A 24,242-nucleotide genomic window follows, 5' to 3' on the forward strand; every position below is an offset into this window, starting at 1 on the left:
CTGCGCTGCTAATTTTGGGACGGGCCTGCAGCTGCCCGCCGGTAAACACGGCTGAACACATGGACATGTTAATTCCCGATGCGTTTGTGGCAGGTATGAACTCTCCCCAAATCCGCCAAAGACTGTTAGAAAAAGAGTCGCTAGGACTCTCAGAGGCACGGGCCCTTGCAGCTTCCCTAGATGTGGCCGCGCAAAACGCCCGCGCGTACGGCCCCGACCGCGCGGCAGCCCCTTGGGCTCCGTGGACCCCCGTCGCAACAAACCCCCCCCCCTCTCACAGGCTTGCGCGGTTCAGACTCCAGGTCACCCGGGGGGGCCCGCTGCTATTTCTGCGGCTGGGCGAAACACCCCCGGCAGCGCTGCCCGGCCCGCGCAGCGATTTGCAAGAGCTGCAGCAAAAAGGGCCATCTCACGGCTGTGTGCCGGTCCCGGGGGGTCGCCGCAGTCCCCGGAGAAGAAAGAGTCCAGCGCATCCCAAACGCCCCCCAACCCCCCCCCCCCCCCCCCCCAGCGCCCCATGTGCGACCCGCAGGCGCCGCCATTTTGGGTCCCGGCCACCACGAGGGGAGGATGGGCGCCGCCATCTTGTGACTCCTCAGCCATGTGCGATACATGGGGCGGCCATTTTGTCCACCCCCGCCGCTATCTTGGGACCCCCCAGCCATGTGCGATGCATGGGGGTGGCCATTTTGTTCACCACCGCCGCCATCTTGGACGACAACAATGGACCCCAGCATCGACGGCTCCACGGGGTTCGAAGAAGACGCTGAGACACTGCGACCACATCTGGCCTCGGTGACGCTGGACCAAGCACGGCCCCGGACGCTCCAGACGACGACAACAACGGTGCTGATCAACGGACACGAGACACCATGCCTGATCGACTCCGGGAGCACAGAAAGCTTCATCCACCCCGACACGGTAAGACGCTGATTTTTGACCATCCGTCCCAGTACGCAAAAGATTTTCCTAGCTGCAAGATCCCACTCCGTACAGATCAAAGGTTTCTGCATAGTGACCCTAACGGTGCAAGGGAGGGAGTTTAAAAACTACAGGCTCTACGCCCTTCCCCAACTCTGCGCGCCCACATTACTGGGATTAGACTTCCAGTGCAACCTGCAGAGCCTAACATTCCAATTCGGCGGCCCAATACCCCCACTCACTATCTGCGGCCTCGCAACCCTCAAAGTTGAACCCCCATCCTTGTTTGCAAACCTCACCCCGGATTGCAAACCCGTCGCCACTAGGAGCAGACGGTACAGCGCCCAGGACCGGACATTTATTCGGTCCGAAGTCCAGCGGTTGCTGAAGGAAGGCATAATCCAGGCCAGCAATAGTCCCTGGAGAGCACAGGTGGTAGTAGTAAAGACAGGGGAGAAGCAAAGGATGGTCATAGACTATAGCCAGACCATCAACAGGTACACACGGCTAGATGCGTACCCTCTCCCCCGCATATCCGACATGGTCAATCGGATTGCCCAATATAAGGTCTTCTCCACCGTGGACCTCAAGTCCGCCTACCACCAGCTCCCCATCCGCCCATGTGACCGCAAGTACACAGCCTTCGAGGCAGACGGGCGACTATACCACTTCCTAAGGGTCCCATTTGGCGTCACAAACGGGGTCTCGGTCTTCCAACAGGAGATGGACCGAATGGTTGATCAACACGGGTTGCAGGCCACGTTCCCGTATCTCGACAACGTAACCATCTGCGGCCACGATCAGCAGGACCACGACGCCAACCTCCAAAAATTCCTCCAGACCGCTAAAGCCTTGAACCTCACATACAACGAGGACAAGTGCGTGTTTAGCACAAACCGGCTAGCCATCTTGGGATATGTAGTGCACAATGGGATAATAGGCCCCGACCCCGAACACATGCGCCCCCTCATGGAATTTCCCCTCCCCCACTGCTCCAAAGCCCTGAAACGCTGCCTGGGGTTCTTTTCATATTACGCCCAGTGGGTCCCCCAGTACGCAGACAAGGCCCGCCCCCTAATACAGACCACTACCTTCCCCCTGTCGACAGAGGCTCGCCAGGCCTTCAGCCGCATCAAAGCGGATATCGCAAAGGCCACGATGCGCGCCATCGACGAGTCCCTCCCCTTCCAAGTCGAGAGCGACGCCTCCGACGTAGCTCTGGCGGCCACCCTTAACCAAGCGGGCAGACCCGTGGCCTTTTCCTCCCGAACCCTCCACGCCTCAGAAATCCGCCACTCCTCAGTGGAAAAGGAAGCCCAAGCCATAGTGGAAGCTGTGCGACATTGGAGGCATTACCTGGCCGGCAGGAGATTCACTCTCCTCACTGACCAACGGTCGGTAGCTTTCCTGTTCGATAATGCACAGCGGGGCAAAATTTAAAATGACAAGATCTTAAGGTGGAGGATCGAGCTCTCCACCTTCAACTATGAGACCTTGTACCGTCCTGGAAAGCTGAACGAGCCGTCCGATGCCCTATGTGCCAACGCACAAATAAACCGTCTCCAAACCCTCCACGAGGACCTCTGCCACTCGGGGGTCACTCGGTTCTACCATTTTATAAAGTCCCGCAACCTCCCCTACTCAGTGGAGGAGGTCCGTGCAGTCACCAGGAACTGCCACTTCTGCGCAGAGTGCAAACCGCACTTTTTCAGGCCGGATAGAGCGCACCTGATCAAGGCTTCCCGCCCCTTTGAACGCCTCAGTTTGGATTTCAAAGGGCCCCTCCCCTCCACCGACCGCAACGCATACTTCCTGAACGTGGTGGACGAGTACTCTCGTTTCTCCTTCGCCATCCCCTGCCCCGACATGACAGCGGCCACATTTATTAAAGCCCTTAGCACCATATTCACACTGTTCGGTTGCCCCGCATATATCCATAGCGACAGGGGGTCCTCCTTCATGAGTGACGAGCTGCGCCAGTTCCTGCTCAGCAAGGGTATAGCCTCGAGCAGGACGTCCAGCTACAACCCCCGGGGGAACGGGCAAGTAGAGAGGGAGAACGGCACGGTCTGGAAGACCATCCTACTGGCCCTCCGGTCCAGGGATCTCCCAGTTTCACGGTGGCAGGAGGTCCTCCCGGACGCTCTCCACTCCATCCGGTCGCTGCTGTGCACCACCACTAATCAAACGCCTCATGAGCGCCTCTTTGTCTTCCCCAGGAAGTCCTCCTCTGGAACGTTGCTGCCGACCTGACTGGCGGCCCCAGGACCCATATTACTCCGGAAACATGTGCGGGCGCACAAGTCGGACCCGTTGGTCGAGAGGGTTCACCTCCTCCACGCGAACCCGCAGTACGCCTACGTGGCGTACCCTGACGGCCGACAGGACACGGTCTCCCTGCGAGACCTGGCGCCCGCCGGCAACACGCACACCCCCCCCCGACACCAATCACCCCCTCCCTGCCACCGGCGCACCCCGCGACCGCCCCCTTCCCGGGAGGATCGGTCCTCCTCCCATGTCCGACCAGGAGTGAAGCAGAAGCAGACACCGTAAAGCTCCCGGAGACGACAACGCTGGAACAAGCACCTGCAGCACCACCGGGGCTGAGGCGATCGACAAGGAAGACCAGACCGCCCGCTCGACTCGTGGCATCGGTGTAACACAAGAATGTTGTGGGACTATAACGAGAAGGTTCTGTTCCTCTTACGAATACTGTAAATAGTTCACAAACCCTGTACATAGCCCAGTGTAGGGCAAAGTGTAGGGCACTGTAATGACATGCAAAAAGTTTTTTTCCTCCCAGGACCAGCCTTGTAAACCCCTACCACCATGCGAAGCACCACCCCGCCGGGTTCATTCTTAACAAGGGGTGAATGTGGTAGTATGCATTAGGGGTCATGTGGGACTGTGAAGCCGTGATGTCATTGGCTGACAGATCCCGGGTCCTGGTTGGCTGTTGATCTCTAGCTCCGCCCTGAAGGCGGAGTATAAGAACCAGGAGTTCTCCCCGCAGCTCCAGTCTGTTGCTGAACTGCGGGGAACAAGTCACGCTTAATAAAGCCTCATCGACTTCATCTCTATTCGTCTCTCGTAAGTCATTGTGCGCTACAATGAGCTTACCCCATTAAATGCTGATCTGAGTGTTATAGTCAAGAAAGACAAATTAAATCTGTGTTTCTACGGTTCTCCTGATCGTCTCAATCATCCTTGTCCTGGGGATTTTTAATTCATTGACACAGTTTTTGTTAAGGAGCAAATGTATGAATGATGACGATGAAAGAATCAAATTCCAATGTTAGATATTTAACAGTATCAAGGCAAGTGTTTTAACATTGAAAGCTTGACTGCAATTTAATTTTAATATATTTTCCAACTGTTTTACTCTCCCAAAATATTCCTTACATCGTCAGATATGTAAACCTCTTCAAAAATAAAGTCATCACCAGTTAAATGCTTTATATATTTGATGAATTCCAAAGGGTTTTTCATTTGACATAAATTTTTTATCCTAAAGTACCAGCCAGGCAATAAATATTTAAAGATTGTTTATATAACATTTCTTGCTCTTAAAATAGCTGTTGTTGAAAATGATTGCAGGAAGGCTTCGAAGGCAAAAGGGTTCTGCACAAATTATTGATTTGTTATAATGAATTTATGGAGATCACTAGGAATCATACATTTTTCGATAAATTATGGGATATAATACCACATGGCCAACTGGGCCATTATTGTACGTTCCAATTTCCTGCTCCTAAGTTTAAAATAATGAATCCATTTCACAAAAAGTAACCTGTCAAACACTGGGGAAGACAAGGGCTCGTCCTAATTTCATTGGATGGGATTTTCCCGCCCTTCCTTCCAGTGGGATCTTTCAGTCCCACCAAAGGCAGAGCCCCCAGTGGTGGGATGAGCGAGTCACCCAAAACGGCTAGACATTGGTGGGACCGGAAGACTCACTGGCAGCCAATGGCGAGCCGCTTCCTCGGGTGGAGGGTGGGGGGGGGGGGGGGGGGGGGGGCGTTGATTCCTACTTGGATGTTATAAAATGAAAGTTGTTAGAGGTCATGCAGGTAACCCTTTAGAGGTAGCGTGATTGTGAGGTATCCCTTGTGGGGGAACAAGCTGTTAGTTGTTTTCAGACCCTTGCTCAGTTAAGGACTACTGGAATGGTTTTAAGTTAGCTGGTGCTTAAAGATTCCTTTTCCTAACCAACCCATTATTTGGCTTTGTTAAATTTGTGACCTCTCATTACCATCGCAATGAGAAATGAATATGATCTATTGCTATTTATTTACTTCATCTTTAACCAAGTCACGGTTAAGGGCATAATCAATATTCAGAAGTGCGACATCTGTTATTGCGTTAAAAGATTTATAATGAAATTGCAACGATGCTGCAGGGACGAAGGAATAATTTGAGTTCTCGCATGAAACCAAAGAGGAGCATCAACAGATCAAAGGAAACTCTTATACAGAACTCACATCCACATATCCTACAGCTGAGATCTTTCTTCATTCATTGACAGCACCTTCTTCATAGTTAAATGTTCACCATTCCTGGCAACACCCTCTTGAATGTTTGCTGTACCCTCACCTCTGATCACATCTTCCCTGTAATGCAGTGATCAGAAAAGCACACAGAATTTTAGCTGTGACCTAACTGGTGTTTTATACGGTTCTAGCATACCCTCCCTGCTCTTATAAAGGAAAGGATCCATTCTAGCCTCCCTTTTAAAAAAATATTTTTATTGAAAACATTTTTCATTGTAACAAAATAACATAAAACAGATGCATCAAGTGAAAATGTAATAAGAACACAATCAACAATCAGAAACATATCCAACCTTAGCCCCCTAACATTAAATTAAAACCCCCTTAAAAATGCACAGTGAATATCTCTTTAGAAAAAGGAAATGAATGGCTGCCATCTAGGTAGTACACTTCTACCAACCACCAAATGGTGGAGTTGACTCATTTGACTATTTGACTTCGCCAAATGCAGGATGTCCATGAGATCACTCAACCAAGCCGCACTGGGTAGTGTGGGAGACCTCCACCCAAGTAGAACCTGCCTCTGGGTTATCAATGAGGTGAAGGTGAGGACATCCACCTTCACCCCCGTCAGAAGCACTGGCGAGTCTGATACCCCGTGAAATATCCACCAAAGGACAAGTAGAATTTCTGCCATGGCGTCAAAGAAGAATATCCAAAAGCTTAATCATTTAGGACCGGACCAGAGCATGTGGGTATGGCTAGCCGGCCCTCGAGAACACCACTCACACTTGTCGTTCACCCCTGAGAAAAAGCCACTCATTCTTGCCTTGGTCAGATGGTCCCTCTGCACCACCTTGAACTGGATCAAACTAAGTCGAGTACAAGAGTATGTGGAGTTGACCCTGCAAAGAGCCTCGCTCCACAACTCCTCATCCAAAATAGGACCCAATTCAGCCTCCATTTTCCGCTTCACCTCATTCAACCGAGCCAACTCTGCTGAAAGGGTTTGGCCTAAATTCCCCTCAGAGCCATCCAAAGATAAAATTCATTTCAACAGGGAGGGTGCCGGAGGTTGGGGGAATTAGCTCAAATGGTAGAGCGCTCGCTTAGCATGTGAGAGGTAGTGGGATCGATGCCCACATTCTCCACTTTCATTTAGGGCAGCATGGTAACACAAATGAATAGCACTGCGCCTTCACAGCGCCAAGGTCCCAGGTTCGATTCCCTTCTGGGTCACTGTCTGTGCGGAGTCTGCATGTTCTCCCCGTGTCTGCGTGGGTTTCCTCCGGGTGCTCCGGTTTCCTTCCATAGTCCAAAGATGTGCAAGTTAGGTAGATTGGCCATGCTAAATTGCCCTTAGTGTCCAAAAAGGTTAGGCGGGGATATTGGGTTACAGGGATAGGGTGGAAGTGAGGGCTTAAGTGGGTCGGTGCATACTCGATGGGCCGAATGGCCCCCAGGGGTAGCCAGGCAAAGGGTTGGCCCACTGAAGGATAGGCAAGGGAATCTATGTGTGGAGCCAGAGGAAATGGGCGAGGTACTAAATGAATACTTTGCATCAGTATTCACCAAAGAAAAGGAATTTGTGGTTGTTGAGTCTGGAGAAGGGTGTGTCAATGGCTTGGGTCACATTGAGGTCCAAAAAGACGAGGTGTTGGGCTTCTTGAAAAATATTAAGGTAGATAAGTCCCCAGGGCCTGATGGGATCTACCCCAGCATACTGAAGGAGGCTAGAGAGGATATTGCTGAGGCCTTGACCGAAATCTTTGGATCCTCACTGTCTTCAGGTAATGTCCCGGAGGACTGGAGAATAGCCAATGTTGTTCCTCTGTTTAAGGAGGGTAGCAAGGATAATCCAGGGAAATACAGGCCGGTGAGCCTTACGTCAGTGGTAGGGTAATTACAGGAGAGAATTCTTCGACACAGGATCTACTCCCATTTGGAAGCAAATGGACGTATTAGTGAGAGGCAGCATGGTTTTGTGAAGGGGAGGTCGTGTCTCACTAACTTGATAGAGTTTTTTGAAGAGGTCACAAAGATGATTGATGCAGGTAGGGCAGGGAATGTTGTCTATATGGACTTTAGTAAGGCCTTTGACAAGGTCCCTCATGGTAGACTGGTACAAAAGGTGAAGTCACACGGGATCAGGGGTGAGCTGGTAAGGTGGATACAGAACTGGCTAGGTCATAGAAGGCAGAGAGTAGCAATGGAAGGGTGCTTATCTAATTGGAGGGCTGTGACTAGTGGTGTTCCGCAGGGATCAGTGCTGGGACCTTTGCTGTTCGTAGTATATATAAATGATTTGGACGAAAATGTAACTGGTCTGATTAGTAAGTTTGCAGACGACACAAAGGTTGATGGAATTGCGGATAGCGATGAGGACTGTCAGAGGATACAGCAGGATTTAGATTGTTTGGAGACTTGGGCGGAGAGATGGCAGATGGAGTTTAATCCGGACAAATGTGAGGTAATGCATTTTGGAAGGTCTAATGCAGGGAGGGAATATACAGTGAATGGTAGAACCCTCAAGAGTATTGAAAGTCAGAGAGATCTAGGTGTTCAGGTCCACAGGTCACTGAAAGGGGCAACACAGGTGGAGAAGGTAGTCAAGAAGGCATACGGCATGCTTGCCTTCATTGGCCGGGACATTGAGTATAAGAATTGGCAAGTCATGTTGCAGCTGTATAGAACCTTAGTTAGTCCACACTTGGAGAATAATGTTCAATTCTGGTTGCCACACTACCAGAAGGATGTGAAGGCTTTAGAGAGGGTGCAGAAGAGATTTACCAGGATGTTGCCTGGTATGGAGGGCATTAGCTATGAGGAGCGGTTGAATAAACTCGGTTTGTTCTCACTGGAACGATGGAGGTTGAGGGACGACCTGATAGAGGTCTACAAAATTATGAGGGGCATAGACAGAGTGGATAGTCAGAGGCTTTTCCCCAGGGTAGAGGGGTCAATTACTAGGGGGCATAGGTTTAAGGTGCGAGGGGCAAGGTTTAGAGTAGATGTACAAGGCAAGTTTTTTACACAGAGGGTAGTGGGTGCCTGGAACTCGCTGCCGGAGGTGGTGGTGGAAGCAGGGACGATAGTGATATTTAAGGGGCATCTTGACAAATACATGAATAGGATGGGAATAGAGAGATACGGACCCAGGAAGTGTAGAAGATTGTAGTTTAGTCGGGCAGCATGGTCGGCACGGGCTTGGAGGGCCGAAGGGCCTGTTCCTGTGCTGTACTTTTCTTTGTTCTTTGTTCTTTGTTCTGCACTGTATGTTCTATGTATGTTCTAGGTCGGTGGGGGTGCCAAGGGAAAAGAAGGAAAGCCTTCCGCAAAATATCAACCGTCTGGAAATATCTAAACAAACCAGTCCCAGGGAGTTGAAATTTCTCTGGCAGCTCCTTAAAGTTGGCAAACCTTCCCTCCACACACAGCTCCCCAAACCTTTCCAAACCCCTGACCTCCCATGACCTAAATGTCGAGTCTATGCCTGCAAAAACAAAGAGGTGATTACTGTACATAGGGGCCCACAACAACATGGAGCTAAGTTTAAAATGCCGTCTGAGCTTCTTCCAGATTCTCAGGGTGGACACAACAACTGGATTCAAAGAACATCTTGCAGGGGAGAATAGCAGCAAAGCAGTTACTAAAGCACCCAAACTAGAACTGCTACAAGAACTTGTCTCCATTTGCCCCCAAACAGAAATTAGATCACTAAACTGCCCTCGTACTTTCTCAGTATTGACAGCCCAGTAATAAAATAACAAATTGGGTAAACCTAACCCACCTGACTGTCTGTATCTATGGAGGGACGCCCTACAGATCCTTGGGGTCCTGCCTGCTCAAACAAAAGAGGACACTAATTTGTCAACTCTGATAAAGAAGGATTTGGGGGGGGGGGGGGACGGGACCCTGCCCACCAAGGACAGGGGGAAGTTGTCCCACTTCTATAAGTCAGATTTGACCCATTCATCAGACTAGCATAATTTAATTTAAGGAGCGAGGCCCAGTCATGGATCACCCGGATTGCCAGATAACAAAAGATAGATCTGGCAAGGCGAAAAGGCAACATTCCCAGATAGGCTCCCCTGCCTGGGCCATTAACCAGAAATTATCTGCTCTTGTCCAAATTAAACTTATACCCAGAGAAGGAGTCAAAATTTCTAAGTAGCTTCATTATCTAATTTATGGTGGAGACTGGGTCCGTGATATAAAGAAGCAAATCATCTGCATACAAGTAAATCCAATACTGCCTCCCTCCCTGCCTCCCTTCCTCCCTCCCCGATTCATCCCCTTCCACTTCCTGGAAGACGTTAAGTTGTAGCCAACAGTTCAATTGCTAAAGCAATAAAGGGGCGGCACGGTGGTTAGCACTGCTTCCTCACAGCACCGGAGACCTGGAATCATTTCCAATCTTGAAAGACTGTCTGTGTGGAGTTTGCATGGGTTACCTCCTGATGTGGTGCCTCCCTCCCACTTCCTTCCTCGGCCTGTTGGGCAGCTGGTTCTCCATTCTCACTGGCTGCCTCCTGTTATCTGGGATAAGCTCCACTGTTGCAAGATTCTCCCCGAGCAGCTCAGTGTATCCCCCAGGGCTCTGGAGGCAAGGCTGATGGCAACCACTCCTGGTTGGATTCTGAAACCCATTGCCTGCAGGGGGTGAAAGGCAGACATGTTAGCATGGTGCGTACCCCCGTGTCCAACCAGGTCCGACAGGTTACATGGTGGCCGCGGCCTGCACTGCATCCCCTAAACCATGTTTCCCCCTCCCACATCCCCACACCCACCCCACTGGCACTCTACCCTCCGCACTGCACCCTTGGCCCGTTCAGTGCCCAGCACCACAGGGGTCTCTGGCACCAGATCTCGTCCTTGCTGGCAGGGGTACCGATGGCTGGCGCTACCCATGCACGCGGCACACTCTGCAATCTCTGTCCAGCGCCCTCCTGTAGGGGCTACCGTTTGCGATATCCAGTTGTGGTTGGGGGGATGGTTAGTGGGGTGGTGGTGGGCTGGAGAGAGGGGTTGGGGGTGGGGGGGGGGGTGGGGTGGGAGCACTCATACAGCCGGTGCCACTCGATGCAACCACAGGCCACGGTGGGAGTTCAGTAGGGTGTGCAGCAGGATGGCTGTCTTGCAGGACCCGGCAATGGCGGCCGGTACCTGGACCTCCCGGTCTCGAAGGGACACCACAACCCACAGTGCATTCCCTGGTCATGCCCCGCTACTCTCCACAGCCCTGGTAGAGCTCCCCTCCACCCTCCCCAGCCAGCCGTGCCAGTGGCAGGACTGGTAGCCCACAGTCGTGCCTCTGGGAACATGACCTACCTTTGCTCTCTCCCTCAGCAGCCACTGTACCTGTTCGTGATTTTTAAAACTACAAGTGAACCTCGCCGTCGGTAATTCCGCCTGTGGGGGTGGAGAATTACAGGAGCCCTGGAGAATACTGTGACAGGCCTGTTAATGATATGCCAATGATGTTTACTGTACGTGCGGTGTAGAATGCATTCACACCACTGTCAAGGCACCGGACATAGCATTCCGTTAGGCGCTTTCGATTTCGCTTGATGCGCGATTCTCCGCCCGATTGTGCCTCACAATCCTGGCGTTGCTGGATGGAGAATCGCGCCCAATATCTCTGACATTTCTAGATTCATCACAAATAGCAGGGTCTTTCTCAACACTGAAACCGCCCAAAAACACACGCTAAACGCACCTAAAATCAGAAGTAGATTTTTTTCCATTGAATTGTGCCCCTTATGTTACCAAAATTTGATCATCGGACCCTTGAGTGAGAAAAGATTTGCTATGTGGCTCCCCACTTAAGAAGATTGGAAAAGCCTGCTATCGACATACACTACAAAATCCTTCTGCTCCTCCACTCTTTTCAATATCCTCTAATCTTATTGTGTCTTCCTTGATCATATTTACTTTCAGCAAATACACTAACTCACATTTCGCCAATGTTACAATTCCCATATTGACCAATAACTTTTAAAAAGAGATGAATTTTTCCTGTGACCAATGGAAATATCCAAAAGGACAAGATTTGACATTTTAAACCTTTACTCTAGCAAACTAAGATCAACATAGATCAAACATTAATTCACAAGCAACTAATACATCAATCTAAAGAAATGTACTTTTGCATTCATTAAAACACCCAAGACGTTTTACGCAACCCTTTCAATGGTTCCCTGGGGCGAAATTCTCCGGAAATGGCGCGATGTCCGCCGACTGGCGCCCAAAACGGCGCCAATCAGACGGGCATCGTGCCGCCCCAAAGGTGCGGAATGCTCCGCATCTTTGGGGGCCGAGCCCCAACATTGAGGGGCAAGGCCGACGCCGGAGGAATTTCCGCCCCGCCAGCTGGCGGAAACGGCCTTTGTTGCCCCGTAAGCTGGCGCGGAAATGACATCTCCGGGCGGCGCATGCGCGGGAGCATCAGCGGCCGCTGACAGTTTCCCACGTATGTGCAGTGGAGGGAGGAGTCTCTTCCACCTCCGCCATGGTGGAGACCGTGGCGGAGGCGGAAGGGAAAGAGTGCCCCCACGGCACAGGCCCGCCCGTGGATCGGTGGGCCCCGATCGCGGGCCAGGCCACCGTGGGGGCACCCCCCGAGGTCAGATCGCCCCGCGCCCCCCCCCCAGGACCCCGGAGCCCGCCCACGCCGCCTTGTCCTGCCGGTAAGTTGGTGATTTAATTTACGCCGGCGGGACAGGCAATTTGTCGGCGGGACTTCGGCCCATCCGGGCCGGAGAATCGAGCGGGGGGGGGCCCGCCTACCGGCGCGGCGTGATTCCCGCCCCCGCCGAATATCCGGTGCCGGAGACTTCGGCAACCGGCGGGTGCGGGATTCACGCCAGCCCCCGGCGATTCTCCGACCCAGCGGGGAGTCGGAGAATGTCGCCCATGCTTCTGACAGCTATATAACATTAACAGAGCCGTCATGCAGTCACCCCTTCTCTCCAGCAGGTTCATTTATCCTCATCACACCAGGTGGAAAATTCTAGAATCATTCCACAACTGTTCCCTTCGGCTCAAATGTTCTGGATCCAATTATGGCGACTCTCCATTCCTTAAATCTTCAAGAGCCCGGTATGTTCTGTTCCCTTCTGAACAGAAAATAAGCTCTCACGAGCAACCATGTTTGGTTGTTAACATAGAAAGGTTCCCTTAGTTTCTTTGCAACAGTAGCTTATTTCTCTCTGCCCTGTGTCTGTGAGGTACTGTGCAGAGATGTTACAATTGTCACTTCAAAGAATTTCTGTTTGAGTTTCTCTGCCCATACCAATAGACCCACATAGGTATGTCTCAATCCCATTTTCAGAAGGTTCTGCTTTGCATTAAGTTGAAAGGAAGGCGCAAGGGGCGGTGTACGAGTACGGAGAGAAGGCTAGCCGGATGCTGGCACACCAGCTTTGGAAGCGGGAGGCAATGAGGGAGATTGGGGGAGTTAGGGATGGAGGAGGGAGCACGGTGCGAAGAGCGGTGGGTATTAATGGGGTCTTCGGGGACTTTTACGAGGGACTGTATCGGTCTGAGCCCCCACCGGAGGAGGAGGTGTGGGTCGCTTTCTGGACCGGCTGAGGTTCCCGAGGGTAGAGGAGGGGCTGGTGGCGGGGCTGGGGACACCGGTTGGGTTGGAGGAACTGGTCAAAGGACTGGGGAGTATGCAGGCGGGGAAGGCACCGGGGCCAGATGGGTTCCCAGTGGAATTCTATAGGAAGTGCGTGGACCTGTTGGGGCCGCTTCTGGTAAGGACTTTCAACGAGGCAAGGGAGGGGGTGTCCTGCCCCCGACAATGTCTAGGGCGTTGATTTCTCTCATTCTGAAGCGGGACAGGGACCCTGTACAGTGCGGATCGTATAGGCCGCTTTCACTCCTTAATGTGGATGCAAAACTGCTAGCAAAGCTATTGGCCATGAGGATTGAGGACTGTGTTCCGGGGTCATACACGAGGATCAGACGGGTTTTGTGAAAGGGAGGCATTTGAATACTAACGTACGTAGGCTCCTGAATGTAATTATGATGCCGGCAGTGGAGGGGGAGGCGGAGATAGTGGCGGCTATGGACGCGGAGAAGGCCTTTGATAGGGTGGAGTGGGGGTACCTATGGGAGGTGTTGAGGAGGTTTGGGTTCGGGGAGGTGTTCATCAGCTGGGTGAGGTTGCTGTACGAGGCCCCGGTTGTGAGTGTGGCCACGAACAGGAGGAGGTCGGAATATTTCCGGCTATACCGAGGGACGAGGCAGGGGTGTCCTCTATCCCCCCGTTTGAGCCCCTGGCCATGGCTTTGAGGGAGTCTAGGAACTGGAGAGGGTTTGGCGGGGGGGGGGGGGGGGAGGAACACCGGGTATCGTTGTATGTGGATGATCTGCTATTGTATGTGGCGGACCCGGTGGGGGGAATGCCGGAGGTGATGCGGATCCTTAAGGAGTTTGGGATTTCTCCGGGTATAAGCTCAACATGGGGAAGAGCGAGCTGTTCGTGGTGCACCCGGGAGACCAGGAAAGGGGGATTGGTGAGCTTCCGCTAAAAAGGGCAGAAAGAAGTTTTAGATACCTGGGGGTTCAGATGGCTAGGAGCTGTGGTGCCCTGCATTAGCTCAACTTAACGAGGCTGGTGGAGCAAATGGAGGAGGAGTTCAAAAGGTGGGATGTGCTGCCGCTCTCCCTGGCGGGTAGGGTGCAGTCGGTTAAAATAACGGTGCTCCCGAGGTTTTTGTTTTTGTTTCAGTGCCTCCCCATCCTGATCCCTAAGGCCTTCTTTAAGCGGGTTAACAAGAGTATTATGGGGTTTGTATGGGCGAAGAAGACCCCGAGGGTGAGAAGGGTGTTCTTGGAGCGGAGCAGGGACAGGGGGGGGGGGGGGAATAGCGTTGCCAAACCTCTGTGGGTACTATTGGGCTGCCAACGTGGCGATGATACGTAAGTGGGTAATGGTGGGGGAGGGGGCGGCATGGAAGAGGCTGGAGATGGCGTCCTGTGTGGGCACGAGCCTGGGGGTGCTAGTGACTGCACCGCTGCCGCTTCCTCCGATGAGGTACATCACGAGCCTGGTGGTAGCGGCGACCCTCAAAATCTGGTGACAATGGAGACGCCACAGAGGGGAGGTGGGGGCTTAAGTGTGGTCCCCGACATGGGAGAACCATCGGTTTGTCCCGGGGAAAATGGATGGGGGGTTCCTGAGTTGGCACAGGGCAGGTATTAGGAGGATGGGGGACCTGTTCATAGACGGGAAGTTTGCGAGCCTTGGGGAGCTGGAGGAGGAATTCAGGCTCCCCCCTGGAAATGCTTTCAGATATATGCAGGTAAGGGCGTTTGTTAGGCGACAGGTGGTGGAGTTTCCGCTGCTGCCGGCGCGCAGGGTCCAGGACAGGGTGCTTTCGGGGGTGTGGGTTGGAAAGGGCTAGGATCTTGGCAACTTATTGTCATGATATTCAAACACACACATCATGATGGACACACCAACAGGCAAATCAGAGCACACAACACCACAACCAATCACAGACAAGAACACCAACCACATAAAAAGCACGAGCACGACACCTGGTGTTCAGTAGGTCTGGGGACAAAGACACAGAGAAGAGCTGTTACAAAATCACAATTAGGGAACCCCCACGTGCAGAGTGTCAAGACAAAACTGTACATAGTAAGTTTGAATAAAATAGCGTTGTACCATATACAACCGTGTTGGCTCATCTGTGTGTCAGAACACCCAACACCATATGGTACAGGAGTGGATCGATACCTGCCTACTAACCTGCCATTCTGGACATGGACCGCACCGACAAACCGCAGCCGTTGCAAGTCGCGGGGAACCTAGGTACCAATTGGAAGCTCTTCAGGCAGCGATTTGACCTGTACATCCGTGCCACCGAAAAACAGAGTGCCTCGGATGAAACGAAGATTGCAATGCTCCTCTTCTACGCAGGTCAGCACGCCGTCGACGTCTTCAACTCACTGGTGTTCGAAGAAGGCGAAAACCAATCCAAATATGACACGGTCATCCTCAAACTGGACCAGCACTTTAAAGTTGAAGTAAATGAAAGTTTTGAAAGATACCTCTTTCAGCAACGCCTGCAAGGTAAGGAGGAGCTTTTTCAACCCTTCTTGACGCACCTCCGGATTCTAGCGCAGTCCTGCGGTTACGGCACCACCACAGAGTCCATGATCAGGGACCAGATTGTTTTTGGCGTTGCCTCTAGTGGCCTACGCCAGCAGCTTCTTAAAATAAAAAGCCTCACCTTAGCGTCTGCTGTGGAAGCCTGTGTCCTCCACGAAAATGCTACCTGCCGTTTTGCCCGATTTCAGGCGTCCGAGTTGGCACGGAGGGGGTCCCCAGCCGTCGAATCGGCAAGCCAGGCCGCCCACGACGTCGAACGCATCCAGGCCGTCGATTACTTCCCGACCCACGGCCCGGACGACAGCGGCCGCTTCCCGCGCTTTTCGCGGTCTCCCGCGCAGGTGCGCGCCACAACGAGGGACGCACTGCGCAGGCGCGCCCACCGCAAGATCGCACTGCGCATGCGCAGTGGCGCAACGAACGCCGTGACGTCATGACGTGCGGCAATTGTGGAGCTCTACATTTAAAAGGGCAATGTCCTGCAAAAAACCGACAGTGCCTCAGATGTGGCAAGATAGGCCACTACGCTGCCCACTGTCGTTCGGCTCAACCCATGGATCCGGCACATCCTCGACAATCTCGCAGACAAGTCAGGACCGTCCAGCCCACGCATCAAGACTTCCAGTTAAGTGATGCAGATGACCAGGATGCCTTCCGCGTTTCCGTCATCGATGTCAACAAGGTCAATGCCATCAATCCAGCCGATGAGTGGTGTGCCACCCTGACGGTCAACCGATCGCGCGTCACCTTCCGCCTGGACACCGGCGCATCCGCCAACCTGATTGCATATTCTGCAGTCCAGGCCATGAAGGTCAAACCACCCATCACGCCACCCCGGCTCAAGATGGTTGACTATAACGGGAACGTCATCCCGTCCATAGGATCTTGCCAGCTACAGGTAACTCACAAGATGCACACGGCCACACTCCCCTTCGAAGTTGTCGGCTCATCAAAGGACTCGTTACTGGGCGCACAGGCGTGTAAGGTCCTTCACCTGGTACAGCGCATTATGTCTCTCTCTCCAGATGAGATATCCGACTTCCCGGATGCTGAGCTCCACGCAAATCTCCATTCCCTCCTTGCTCACAACCAGGAGGTTTTTGAAGGCATGGGGACATTGCCATACACGTACAAGATTCGACTCAAACCGGACGCCATCCCTGTCGTTCACGCACCTCGCAGGGTTCCTGCGCCACTCAAAGACCGCCTCAAGGTACAACTGCAGGTTCTTCAGGACCAAGGGGTCCTATCCAGGGTCACGGAGCCCACGCCATGGGTCAGCTCCATGGTCTGTGTAAAGAAGCCCTCTGGCGAGCTCCGTATATGTATAGATCCTAAAGATCTGAATAACAACATCATGCGGGAACACTATCCCATCCCGAAACGAGAGGACCACACCAGCGAGATGGCGCGAGCCAAAATATTCACCAAATTGGATGCGTCCAAAGGATTTTGGCAGATCCAACTGGACCCGGCCAGCCGAAGACTATGCACATTCAACACCCCTTTTGGCAGATTCTGCAACAACCGGATGCCATTCGGCATCATTTCAGCATCTGAAGTTTTCCACCGCATTATGGAGCAGATGATGGAAGGCATCGAAGGGGTACGTGTATATGTGGACGATATCATCATTTGGTCCACCACTCCGCAGGAACACATGCATCGTCTACGACGTGTCTTCACCCGCATACGACAAAATGGCCTGCGTCTCAACCGTGCGAAGTGTGCCTTCGGCCAGACGGAGCTGAAATTCCTCGGGGACCACATCTCAAGGTCAGGGGTCCGTCCCGATGCAGACAAAGTTAGCGCCATCACAGCCATGCCACGACCGGCTGACAAGAAGGCTGTCCTAAGATTCCTGGGCATGGTCAACTTCCTTGGGAAGTTCATTCCCAACCTGGCTTCTCATACAACAAATATGCGCCATCTCGTAAAAAAATCGACAGAATTCAACTGGCACCAATCGCATCAGCGGGAATGGGAGGAGCTCAAGCACAAACTGGTCACGGCACCAGTCCTGGCGTTCTTTGACACGACTCGCCCTACAAAGATCTCAACAGACGCCAGCCAATCTGGTATTGGAGCGGTACTCCTGCAAAAAGACAGCACGTCGTCATGGGCCCCGGTTGCATATGCCTCACGAGCCATGACCCCTACCGAACAGCGCTACGCGCAAATAGAAAAAGAATGCCTGGGCTTGTTAACTGGACTGGACAAGTTCCACGACTATGTGTATGGCCTGCCACGATTTACGGTCGAAACTGACCACCGCCCCCTGGTCAACATCATTAACAAAGACCTGAACGACATGACTCCTCGCCTCCAGCGCATCTTACTTAAACTCAGGAGGTACGATTTCGAACTGATCTACACTCCGGGGAAGGATCTCATCGTGGCGGACACTCTTTCCCGAGCAGTGAGCACACCACCAGATGCGGAGGGGTTTGTGCGTCAAATTGAGGCACACGTAACTCTGACAGCAGCAAATCTGCCAGCTGATGATCCTAGTCTGGCCCACATACGCGCAGAGACGGCGACTGACCCCCTTCTGCAGCGAGTGATGCGCCACATGACGGAAGGGTGGCTCAAAGGGCAGTGCCCCCAGTTTTATAATGTGCGAGATGATCTCACCAACATAGACGGGGTCCTTATGAAATCAGACAGGATCGTTATTCCGCACAGCGTGCGCCAGATGATTCTTCATCAACTACACGAAGGCCACTTGGGCGTCGAAAAATGCAGACGAAGGGCCCGGGAGGCGGTATATTGGCCGGGTATTAATGAAGACATAGCCAACATGGTGCTCAACTGCACAACCTGTCAGAGGTTTCAGCCGGCGCAACCTCCGGAGACACTTCTACCACACGAGATGGTGTCGTCCCCCTGGGCGAAGGTGGGTGTTGACCTATTTCACGCGCTCGGCAGAGATTACATCGTTATTATAGACTACTTCTCAAACTACCCGGAAGTCATGCCTCTCCATGATCTGACGTCGTCCGCAGTCATTGGGGCCTGCAAGGAAACATTTGCTCGCTATGGCATTCCAAGGACTGTCATGTCAGACAATGGACCCTGCTTCGCCAGCCGTGAATGGTCGTCCTTTGCCGCAGCATATGGTTTCACTCATGTGACATCCAGCCCTCTACATCCACAATCGAACGGGAAGGCTGAAAAGGGTGTCCACATCGCCAAGCGGCTCCTGTGCAAGGCGGCTGCTGCCGGATCGGACTTTAACCTCGCCTTGCTGGCCTATCGATCGGCCCCGCTATCCACGGGTCTCTCGCCAGCGCAGCTACTAATGGGTCGCTCCCTCAGGACGATGGTACCTTCCATCCTGGCACCAACAACAGACCATGAGACGGTTCTTCGGAACATGCAAATGCAGCGTGATCGCCAGAAAAGTCGGTACGACACACGAGCGACGGACCTGCCCCCCCTGTCCTCCGGAGACAAAGTACGCGTCCATCAACCGTATGGTGGCTGGTCAGCACCGGCCGAAGTCCTCCGACAAGTGGCTCCCCGCTCGTTCCTGGTTCGCATGCCGGATGGTTCAGTGCGTCGCCGCAATCGGCGCGCCCTTCGCCGACTTCCACGCTCACAGCCACACAGTACGCACACGCCAGATCCTCAACAGGCTTCCGAGGATGACTTTGTGGAGCTGCCGCACATCACGCCCTTTCCATCGCCACCCATGGCCATGCCTGCACAGCAGCCGGTGGTTCTTGATCCACCCTTAAGGCGGTCAACCCGAACTCGTCGCAAGCCCATTAGACTGGACTTATAACACCGTTCATATGTCTAACAAGTTGCACAATTTTACATGATAACCTGTTGTTGTTTATCGTTCCAGATGTCGTCTGACTGGACAACTGTTCAAGTTTTTTTTTCTTCTCTCGTTCGCATTTATGTTATGTTATGGTACAACTTGGTTCATGTGACGCACCTGACATCGCCCCATGTACATAGTTCCGTCATATGCACATGCTGCACACGACACACACACACTCTTAGATGCACTCACGACACGATCATATTTATTACCACGTAGGCACATATCTTTGTAAAAAGGGGGGATGTCATGATATTCAAACACTCACATCATGATGGACACACCAACAGGCAAATCAGAGCACACAACACCACAACCAATCACAGACAAGAACACCAACCACATAAAAAGCACGAGCACGACACCTGGTGTTCAGTAGGTCTGGGGACAAAGACACAGAGAAGAGCTGTTACAAAATCACAAGCAGGGAACCCCCACGTACAGAGTGTCAAGACAAAACTGTACATAGTAAGTTTGAATAAAATAGCGTTGTACCATATACAACCGTGTTGGCTCATCTGTGTGTCAGAACACCCAACACCACACTTATCAGGTGATGCAGGAGGAGGAGGCCTCGGCAGAGGAGTTAAAAGGGAAGTGGGAGGAGGAGCTTGGGGAGGAGATCGACGAGGGTATGTGGGTGGATGCCCTGGGAAGGGTAAACTCTTCCTCCTCTTGCGCGAGGCTCAGCCTGATACAATTTAAGGTGCTGCACATGACCGGGGCAAGGCTGAACCGTTTTTTGGGAGTGAGGAAGATGTGTGAGGTGTTCGGGGAGCCCAGCAAACCACACCCACATGTTATGGGCATGCCCAGTGTTGGAGGAGTTCTGGAGGGGCGTAGCGAGGATGGTGTCAAGGGTAGTGAATTCCAGGGTTAGGCCGATCTGGGGGCTCGCAATATTTGGGGTGTCAGACGGGCCGGGAGTGCAGGAGGCGAAAGAGGCCGGTATCCTGGCCTTTGCGTCCCTGGTAGCCCGACGAAGGATTCTGCTTCAGTGGAAGGATGCGAGGCCCCCAAGCGTGGAATCCTGGATTAACGACACGGCAGGGTGTATTAAATTGGAGAAGGTGAAATGTGCCTTAAGGGGATCTGTGCAAGGGTTCTTCAGGCGGTGGCAGCCATTCCTAGATTTCCTGGCGGAGCGTTAGGAGAAGGTCAGCAGCAGCAGCAACCCGGGGGCGGGGGGGTGGGGGGTTGTGTTTAGTAGGGGATGCACTATTGTTTACTGTTTAACGTTCCTTTGTTTATTTATGCACTTTTGTTCTTGTTGTTTTATTATTTGTGTTCTATTTTTCTGTTGCGATAATCTGTGAAAAATTTTGAATAAAAATTATTTTTTAAAAAAGAACTCGGGGGCATAGCCTCAAAATAAGGGGAAGCAGATTTAGGACTGAGTTGAGGAGGAACTTCTTCACCCAAAGGGTCGTGAATCTGTGAAATTTCCTGCTCAGTGTAACAGTTGAGGCTACCTTGTTGCATGTTTTTAAGACAAAGATAGATTTTTGAACAGTAAAGGAATTAAGGGTTATGGTGAGTGAGCTGGTAGGTGGAGCTGAGTCCACAAAAGATCAGCCATGATATTATTGAATGGTGGAGCAAGCTCAAGGAGCTGATGGCCTACCCCTGCTCCTAGTTCTTATGTTCTTATGACTTCGATGACAGCAAAACAGGTGCCGCACCTGGATCGATTCAACGACCGTTGAGGGGCTCCCACTGGCGGCAAGTGGAACACAATCGTTTCAAATGAGAAACGGTGTTGAATTCGATGGATTCACAATTGACACTCAGGAGGCTGACAGGCTGCAGCTGCATATACACGCTTCACTCCCCACACACACCATCCCAGTCAACAAGATGGCAGCAAAGAGAACGGTTCCGAAATTCACGGACGCCAAACTTGAGACGCTGCTGGACGCCATGGAGGCCAGGTGGTCCACCCTGTACCCTGGCCCATGAAAGAGGCTGCCAGCCACCGCTGTTCGCCATGCCTGGGCTCAGATGGCAGAGGCAGTATGCGCCACGAGCAACACCTTCCTGGCCGGCCAGCAGTGCCGTAAGAAATTGCACAAGCTCCTCAGGGCCATGGTCTAATCATGCATCCTATCTTTTGTCTTACAGGACCTGCTGGTGATGGTGCGGATCCATCTGGTGTCCCCCGCCCCCAGCCATGGCCAGAGCGCTGACGAGGATGATACCGAACGGAGGGAAGCCATCAACCCGAGACCCAGTACACTCCAGATCTCGAGCCCGATGATGACAAGGATTTCCCGTCACAGCTGTCTCCAACACCCTCCACCATCCCAGAGATACTCACCTCGTATGGGCAGTTTAGTGAAGAGGCTCCTGGGACACTGTCTCTTGCTAACTGCACAAATGCTCCGGTGGAGGTAGGAAACATTGAGGGGGCGGACGGTCAGAGGGCGGGCCAACCCCACGGATTAGCTGCTATCCTGACGGGTTTGGGGCTTCTGGAACGGACAGTCCCATCGATTGTGGAGGTGCAGTCGCAGAGCCAGGGACTACATGTGGGGTTGTCAGTGAGCATCCAGCATCTGCAGGCGCAGGTGGAGGAGTCCAACCGCATGCAGGAGCAGGAAGTGGTGCCTACCATGCATGACACCCAGGCTAACACCGCATGGATGGCTTCTGCTGTGGAGGCATTGAGGACAACAGTCTTGACTATGGATCGGCATGTCCAAGGCCAGGGACATTCTGTGCAGGCAGTGGCCGAGGCCCAGGATAGGGCTGCCCTCTCACAGGCAGCAATGTGCCAGAACCATCTGGACATCACAGCAGCACTCCTAAGCATGGCCCAGTCACAGCAGGCCACGGCTGGGAACGTCAGCGGCGGGCACAGGCGCTGGCCAACGTGGCGAACACACAGCGGGAGGTGGCCCAGTCCCAGAGGGAGATGGCATAGTCAGTGGCTGATGTGACACAAACCCAGAAGGTGGTGGCACAGTCAATGGATGATGTGGTGCAGTCCCAGACAGAGGTGGTCCACTCCCTGTGCTCCATGGCTGCGAGCATGCAGACCCTGATTGAGACGGTAATGGGCCTCCAGGTCTGGCAGCACTAGGTGTTGGTTCCACTCGCACCCCATCCCGTGGAGGACCCCAGGAGCCACCAGGCACCCCGAGGGAGGAGGAGGTTATTGGACCCAAGCCGTTGACTCCCACAGGGGAGGTTCCGGAACACCGCAGCACCTCGGATTCCTCCCCCCCCTCCTGTCCCTCGTGCATCTGGAGGGCAGCATCATGCCACCTGGGACACCCAAGCAATAGCCAGCCCCACCGTCTCCCCATCTTCGCCACCGCAGGGATTCGATGGCACCGTGTGATGGAATGGCCAGCTTGATGCAGGGATCACCCAGGTGGACGGTGGAAAGCGCTACCATGGGCAGGAGTCAGACATTGGCAAACGATGACTCCTTTTGTCATCATCCTCCAACCTAAGGATCACATCCGCTGTTAATGCCAAACCAGGGCCAGCACCCCGTAGTGTGGCAGTATGTATCATGGAGGGGTTTGTAGGCGGGGGCTAGGGGGAGTGTGGGGCTGGGATGAGGTGTCCGTGCCCCTGGCCAGTCCCCGCTCTAGTCGGTGAACCTGGAGGTGATCAGAGCGTCCCATGTGCGTTGCCCCTGATGTACACATTGTGCGGCCTCTTGTGCATGCCTGGGTCTACCCTCACCCTCCCCGCATCCTCCTCGTCGGACGAGGCCTGGTGTTCATCCTCCTCCAGCACATCACCCCTCTGTTGCGCAATGTTGTGGAGGACGCAGCAGGCCTGCAAGATGCGGACAACCCTCCCAGCATCACACTGGAGGGCCCCTCCAGAGCGGTCCAGGCACCTGAAATGCATCTTCAGGAGGCTGAAGCCCGATCATGCCCCTGGTCTCAACATGGGCATCATTGTAGCAGGTCTCTGTGTCAGTCCGTGGCCTCTTGTTAGGCACCATCATTCATGACCGTAGTGGGGAACCCCTGTTGAAAAAGAGCCAACCCCGAAGCCAGAGGTGCGCCTTGAAGATGTCAGGAACCGTCGAGTGTACCAGGATGAAGGCGTTGTGCACACTGCCCTGGTATCGGGCACAGATATGCATGATGTGCATCTGATCATCACACACCAGCTGCATATTCACCAAGTGGTATCCTTTTAGGTTTGTGTAGAGTGGCCTGTCACCTGCAGGTGCTTGTAAGACGACATACATCCCATCGATCACCTCCTGGACCCGGGTCATCACGGCGATGTCGGTGAATCTTGCTGCCCGGGCATCCTGGTGGGCTTGGTCCATATTGAAGTGGATGTATTGTGCCAACTGGGCAGATAGGGCCTCCGTAACGCCGCTGATGCACCTGTGCACCGAGCTCTGTGAGATCCCGGACAAGTCCCCACTTGGCGCCTGGAAGGAGCCTGTGGCTACTGGGAGCGGGTGTTCTCCCCCAGGTGAATCATGATCTGGCATATCTGTTTCACTGTTCCCCTGCTCAGCAAGCCCGGGTCCTGCAGGCCCTCGAATGTCAGGCGCTGCCAGCCTCATGCCCGCCTCTTGTTCCTCTGGGGCAGGGTCCGCTGCTGCAGCTTCCTCCTCCTCGAGGAACTCCAGCTCATACAGCCACAGTGCATCCCCCAAAGCTGTGGTGACTAGGAGGAAGTCCACCATTTCCTGAGTTTCCTCCGACCCAACGTTCCGTGATGGCAGCCACTGAAATCAAGCAGGACATCGCGACCAGGAGCGAGGCTCTTGGCGATCACATGGGGACGCTGTTCCCCATCAACAGACCCCACCATTACTTCACATTTATGCGGGTTAAACTCCATCTGCCATCTCTCCGCTCAAATCTCCAATTGATCTATATCCTGC

This window comes from Scyliorhinus torazame, chromosome 1 (genome assembly GCF_047496885.1).
Source record: "Scyliorhinus torazame isolate Kashiwa2021f chromosome 1, sScyTor2.1, whole genome shotgun sequence".
Lineage (NCBI taxonomy): Eukaryota > Metazoa > Chordata > Chondrichthyes > Carcharhiniformes > Scyliorhinidae > Scyliorhinus > Scyliorhinus torazame.